This window comes from Mastomys coucha, unplaced genomic scaffold, assembly GCF_008632895.1.
Source record: "Mastomys coucha isolate ucsf_1 unplaced genomic scaffold, UCSF_Mcou_1 pScaffold18, whole genome shotgun sequence".
Classification (NCBI taxonomy): Eukaryota; Metazoa; Chordata; class Mammalia; order Rodentia; family Muridae; genus Mastomys; species Mastomys coucha.
The window spans coordinates 4,523,742-4,530,984 of NW_022196900.1; positions in this window are offsets into that span (position 1 = coordinate 4,523,742).

Genomic DNA, 7,243 nt, shown 5'->3' on the forward strand with positions numbered 1-7,243 from the left:
TATCCATTTCTTACATACCATGCATGTGAGTACATACCATGCATGTCCTTTTGGATCTGAGTTACCTCACTCAGGTAAGGGATGATATTTTCTAGTTCCATTCATTTGCCTGCAAAACTCATGATGTCCTTGTTTGTATAGCTGAATAGTATTCCACCAGGCACTGGTGGTACACACCTTTGACTCCAGCACTTGGGAGGCAGAGGCAGGCAGATTTCTGAGTTCGAGGCCAGCCTGGTCTACAGAGTTCCAGGACAGCCAGGGCTACATAGAGAAACCCCATCTCGAAAAACCAAAAAAAAAAAAAAAAAAAAAAAAAAAAAAAAAAGTATTCCATTTTATAAATATTTTCTATATCCATTCTTCCATTGTCAGACATCTGGGTTGTTTCCAGCTTCTGGCTATCACAGATAAGGCTTCTATGAACATAGTGAAGCACATGACCCTGTGGTATAGTGGGGCATCTTTTGGGTATATGTCAAGAGTCCTATACCTGAGGCTTTAGGTAGATCTATTTCCAGTTTTCTGAGGAACCTCCAGATTGATTTCCAGAGTGGTTGTACCAGTTTGCAATCCCACCAGTAATGGAGGAGTGTTTCTCTCCCTCCACATCCTTGGCAACATGTGCTGTCACCTGAGTTTTTGATCTTAGCCATTCTGATTGGTGTGAGGTAGAATCTCAGGGTCATTTTGATTTTTTTTTTTTTTTTAAATTGGGTTGTTTGGTTTTTTGGAGGTTAGTTTCTTGAGTTTTTTATATATTTTGATATTAGCCCTCTATTAGATGTGGGGTTAGTGAAGATTTTTTTCCCCAATATATAGATTGCCAATCACATTTGTAAATTGCTTGTATTTTTATTCTTTGATAATTTCACACATGCATACAGTGTATTTTGATCATATTTTCCCTAACTCCTTCTACACGGGGCGGGTTGCTTCCTGCCCAGGCCTCTTGCTGCACCAAACAGAGCTTTTGTTGCTATACTGGTCTGGTTTTGCTCGTCTCTGCATTTTTCACTTAGTTCTTCTTTTGGAAACAATTTGGGAGAATTATTTTTACAATATAATTGCTTCTGTGGTTGTTTTTGATTTTGTAGGTTTTTTTTTTTGAGACCTCTCTATATGGCCTGGAACTCTCTATATAGAGCAGACTGACCTTGTCTCTCTCTACCTGCCCAGTGCAGCCTTATAGTTATAGGTACACACCATGCCAAGCAACTCTGTTACTTTGAGACAAGGTCTCTCACTGAAGTGTTTCTCCCAGACTGGCTGGATCAATTCTCCTATTCTCCTCATCCCAGTGCTGGGGTTATAGGTGCACACCATCACCTCTGGCTTTCACAAGGATACTGGGGAGCTAAATGCGGGTCTCCACACTTGTGTAGCAAGCTCTTTACCCACTATGGTGTCTTCCCAATCCAGAGACTACTTTTTAAATCTAGATTTTAAAAATTTATTGCATGTATATAGGTGTTTTTTTTTGTTTGTTTGTTTGTTTTGCCTGACTGTGTAACTGTGCACCACATTCAGACTTGGTCCATGGAAGCCAGAGATGCCCTGGGACTGGGTTAGAGACGGCAGTGAGCTGCCAGATGGGTGCTGGGAGTCAAAGGTGAATCTTCTAGCAGAGCAACCAGTGCCCCTAGCAGCTAAGTCATGTCTCCAGCTCCCTGGAAACTACTGTTTGTGAATTTCGTTAAAGGGCTAGGGAAGCAGATGGGAGGGACAGACGGAGAGGGAAGGGAGTCACACAATGCCAGTGAGACAACAAGAATCAAGGGAGATCAGGACACGAGGTGACACATAGGGACACTACTGTTGTGTCCTCAGTGGGTAGAGCACTCTTATACTTAGGAGACCAGCAACAAGATGATAGACCTCTAACAGAATGAAGAATGAAAACTTAGGAGCTAGAGAGACGGCTTAGCAGTCAGTAGCACTGGGTGCTCTTGTAAAGGACACAGACTTGGTCCCCAGTACCACATGGCAGCTCACAATCATCTGTAACTCTAGTTTCAGGGGCTCAGATTCCCTCTTGGCCTCCATGGGCACTGTACATAGATGAGGCATATATATATATATATCCAGGTAAACACTCAAGCACATGACATAAAAAGAAATCTTATTTAAAAAAAAACAAAAACAAATCCCAAAACAGGTACAAAAAACTACCTGTTAGAAGTCACTTCAGGGCGTGTCTAAGCTTTAGGATTTGGAATGAAAAGAAAACATTAAGAGGTTTCTTCAAAAGAATGCTTAAATAATCTCCAGGCCAGCAATGGTAGCGGTCTGTAATCCCAGCACTTGGAAGGCTGAGGCAGGAAGGTTGCCTCAGTTTAACCCAGCCTGGGCTATACAATAAGTCCCTGTCATGGTTATATAGTCAGACACTGTCTAAAACAAGACAAGACAAACTTAGTGTCTTTGACATACTTGGTAGGTGACTACCTCATGAGCTTGTCGGTTCCTAAATTCTTCCATCTACTGAATCAGAAATGCTAGAGGTGAAATCCAAAGGTCTGAATTTTATATGACACCCCCTTCTACCATCAACCAAGTAATTCTGTCTGTCCTAGGCTTGACCCTCCTGTGGCATAACTGTTATATTGCCCACATTTTTTTTCCCCTGCACATCTTCCTGGTACTCTAGCTTCGCTTCTGCTCTTGGCCTCTGATGCCAATGCAAATAGGGAGGCCTCAGGTTACCAAGACAACGGAAGCACAGGAAACCGTAAAGGTTCCCACTCCTCACATCATAGCCAATGACTGTGCTGCTTGCTTTTTTCTTAGACACTAAACCGTGTCTCTTACACCCTGTCCCCTTAAGTCCGGAGGCTAGAAGGTAGGTACCCCAGCCCACAGCACACCCTGACTTCCTGAGGTTGTAGGACTTAATGGGTCTGGTGAGGGACAGTGAATGAAGCCTTTGTTCCAACACTGATGCCTTGATAGCAATCAGATGTTGGAGGGATAAAGATTGTATTTCCCCAGAGTCTGGTTAGATCACAAGTTGGAAGTCAGGGTGCGTCTATCTATTTACATGACTGACTCCCATTTTACTGGACCTCGGGTCTTGAACATTATTGTTTTCATCCCTACATCCTATCCAGATGTCTTCATAATTGGCTCTGGATCCAAAAGTTTAGCTGCCTACTTCTGATACCCAGAGAGGAGAGAAGCTAGTAATGTTCAGCCTGGAAGGAAGAGTTGTCAGGTAATAAAACGTGGCTTCTCTTTTCATATCATTATCAGAGCTGGTCATTTAAGAGCGTCCATCTTGCTCTAGTTCTTTCAAAGCCACAGGTAAATGAAAATCTACCTGTGCTTAAACATTTGAAGATGTTGAAGTGAAGCTGGGTTTGATAGCTTGTGCATGATATCCCAGCACTCACTCAGGAGGCTGAGGCAGAAGGAGCACTATGTCTTCAAAACAAGTGAATCCCAGAACAGCCTGGGCTAGAGTAAGGCCCCAGTGTGTGTGTGTGCATGTGTGTGCATGTGTGTGTGTGTGTGTGTGTGTGTGTGTGTGTGTGTGTGTGTGTGGTGAGGGGAACGAATTGAAAGATCTAAAATGAAAAAAATGGAGGGTGATCCTCATGGACTGTTCATAGCAGGAAGGGGCAAGGAAGAAGAGAAGTAATAAGGCAGACTTGATAGCTCTCTTCTGGAGACGATGTGCAGGACAGATCTGGTTCCCTTGCTTTAGCTCCAGACAGTAGAACGAGAGCACTGTATATATACATATCTTTCTATATGTATACACACACACACACACACACACACACACACACACACACATGGATGACAGTGATGGGGAGGAATTTTGACTTGCTAAGGAAAACCTTCTGAATAAGGATGCTAGGTTAGAATGAGTAAAAATTATTAGGAAGTGGGTTATGTGGGCCACATATACAGTCAGATCATAGCTTATATAGAAGTTAGTGTTTGCACAGGTTCAGAAGTTTGAGGGAGCATTAAATTGTTGCAATGAGAGTCAGGCAAACTTAAGAAAACTCAATCTTCCGGGCGGTGGTGGTGCACCCCATAATCCCAGCAGTAGGAGGCAGAGGCAGGCGGATTTCTGAGTTCAAGGCCAGCCTGGTCTACAGAGTGAGTTCCAGGACAGCCAGGACTACACAGAGAAACCCTGTCTTGAACCCCCTCCCCCAAAAAAAGAAAACTCAATTCATCTTTTCTTTTCTTTTCTTTTTTTTTTTTTTTAAAGATTTATTTATTATATGTAAGTACACTGTAGCTGTCTTCAGGCACACCAGAAGAGGGCGTCAGATCTCATTTCGAGTGGTTGTGAGCCACCATGTGGTTGCTGGGATTTGAACTCAGGACCTTCAGAAGAGCAGACAGTGCTCTTAACCCACTGAGCCATCTTGCCAGTCCCCCATCTTTTCTATTATATGATTTTTTAATCAACTACTCAATTTTATTTATTTATTTATCTATTTATTTATTTATTTAGACAGGGTCTCACTATGTAGCCCTGACTCACCTGGCATACACTATGTAGACCAGGCTGGCCTCAAACTCAGAGATCCACTTGTCTCTGCATCTACTGAGATTATACTGAGACTAAAGGCATATGCTATCATGTCTGGCTTCAATTCAATATTTTCAAGCATTCAAATGCAAGTAGCACTCAAATAATTTTTTTCTAGGTATCCCTGTCAAATTTACTCCTTGGGCCATTAAATAATAGAGCTGATAAGGTCTTTAGAGATTTGTTAAGCTTTCCATGGCCACCTGCAGGTTCAAGAGTGCCTTGGAAGTCCCAGAGAGGCATGGGATTAAAGCTCTGGGACCTTTACCCTTGCTCCAACTAGAACAATCTTGCTTTTATTTTATTTTTTTATTGTGTATTTCTATGCCTGCTGCATGGGTGTGAACTACAGCGTGCATATGGAGGTCAGAGGACAACTTTATATAGTCAGTTTTCTCCTGCCCTTTGTGGGGTCTGGGGATTAAATTTAGGTAACCAAGCTTGTGTGTCACCGTGCCTATCTGTTTTACAAATTAGATTTCTTTCAAGACTTTTTTTTTTTTTTCAAAAAAAGGGGGCTGCTAAAATACAAGTCAAAGCCTCTGATATTATAATCTAATTTTATTGACAAACTGAGATATGGAACAGGGAAATTCTGTCTCAAAAGCCACACAGCCAATAAATTTTACAAGTGGCCTTCAAGTCTCACCATATTTTTTCTTGGTAGTGCTGAGGACTGTGGGATTGCGTAGGTGATAGCTAGTCGAGTGCTCTGCCACTAAACTGTGTCCCCATGACGCCAACTCTCTAATTAGAGATCGCCTCTTTCATTTTACTAGTTTACCTTATGACTCATGAGTTTGCTGGCCACCACAATAAGCTAGAATAGCATTGCTTCTGACCTAGTGTTTATTGAAACAGTGTATCACTCTTATCGGTCTCCTTGCTATCCAACATCGGTCTTGTTCTCTATTACATATACCACTGTTATCTTTGTGTGCATGCTTTGAAGAGCTTCACTGGGTAGCTGCTTAGAATGGTTGGCCTCCTCACCTTGCTGCCTGTGTTCCGGGTGTTTCAGGTCCTTACTCTCTGCTACTGTTGCAGCTCTTGAAACATTGCCTTACCTGAGAGTCCTTTGCTTAAACTGCTCCACCTGTGCACCATACATTGTGTCCCTGTTATACACACACACACACACACACACACACACACACACACCTCACAACTCAGAATAATAGAGACAATAATACAATGGAACAAAATTGTCTACTGTCTCTAGTGAGGCAGAATAGAAAGGGACATGAGGCATAAGCCCCGCCCTCTGGAGTCTCAGTCAAGCCTCTCATTAGCTGATGAGGATTCTAGGACAATTGACATTTACTGTGAAGGCTTCCAACATGAAAATAATATTTATGTATGAATACATTCTTTAAGAAGTTTTAAAGTCACATGAATTTGTTTAGTGTGTGTGTGTGTTGTGTGTGCGTGTGCGTTTGTGTGCATTCGCAAGCCATAGCACATGTGGAGATCAGAAGACAAGTTGGGAGAGTCAGTTCTTCCTGTTATCACGTGGGTTCCAGGATCAAGCTCATGTTGTCAGGCTTAGAGACAAGTGCCTTTACCCACCAAGCCATCTTACCAGCCATATTTAATTTTAAAAGGGCAATGAATCAAGCTTAAGGTCTGTATATGATCTGGGTAGGGAGCTTCAGTCTTTTCCCCCAGACATTTTCTGGTAATCTCAAACAAAAGTAATACAGTGCAGATGACCTACCTTCCTCTCCCCTTGTGGGCTAGAATGTACCATATCAATTGTAATCCTGGCAGGTACCCCCAGGAAGCACCCCTTGCTGTCATTTAGGTTTCTCAATAACCCTTGGAAGATAGTAACTTCAAACTTCACCGACATCCTGTATATGTTGGAGAAAACAGTTGCATGATTCAGCACAGCCCACACCTATTCAAACAGCTATGCCTGACCTTTTCTAAGTTCCTTTCTTTCCTCTTAACTTTATGATTAAATCTGTATTGAAATATCTTTATTAAGGCCAGGCATGGTGGTGCATGCAGATATCTAAATTTGAGACCAGTCTGGTCTAGAGAGTAAGTTCCAGGACAGCCAAGATTACACAAAGAAATCCCATCAATATCTATCTATATGTAGATATTGATATATCAATATAGATATTGATACATTGATACCAATATTGATACAGATATTGATATATTGATACCAATATATCAATATTGGTAGGTATTGACATAGACACATGGTAGATAGAGACTACTGTGATAGACAAATTGATATATTGATGTAGATAGATAGATAGATAGATAGATAGATAGATAGATATAGATATCCATCTTCAACTCTACTCCTAGCTAGCCCTGAGATTGCTGTCTGCATTGAAGCCCAGTTTGCCCTGAGTCCAGACCCCTCAGTGCTGAGAGGAACTCCTTAGGCTACTAAAGGAGGCAGTGGGGTGCTGTGCTTCCTGACTGTCCCCCTAAACACTGACACATAGGAATCCATTTTACTTTAGGGTCACTTAGTATTCTTTATTATTGAAAATAATTTTTTTAAAGATTTATTTATTTATTTATGTGTATGAGTACATTGTAGCTGTACAGATGGCCATGAGCCATCATGTGTGTGGCTGCTGGGAATTGAACTCTGCCCCCTCGCTCCTGTGTCATTCACTGTAGCTGTCTTCAGACGCACCAGAAGAGGGCGTCAGATCTCATTAC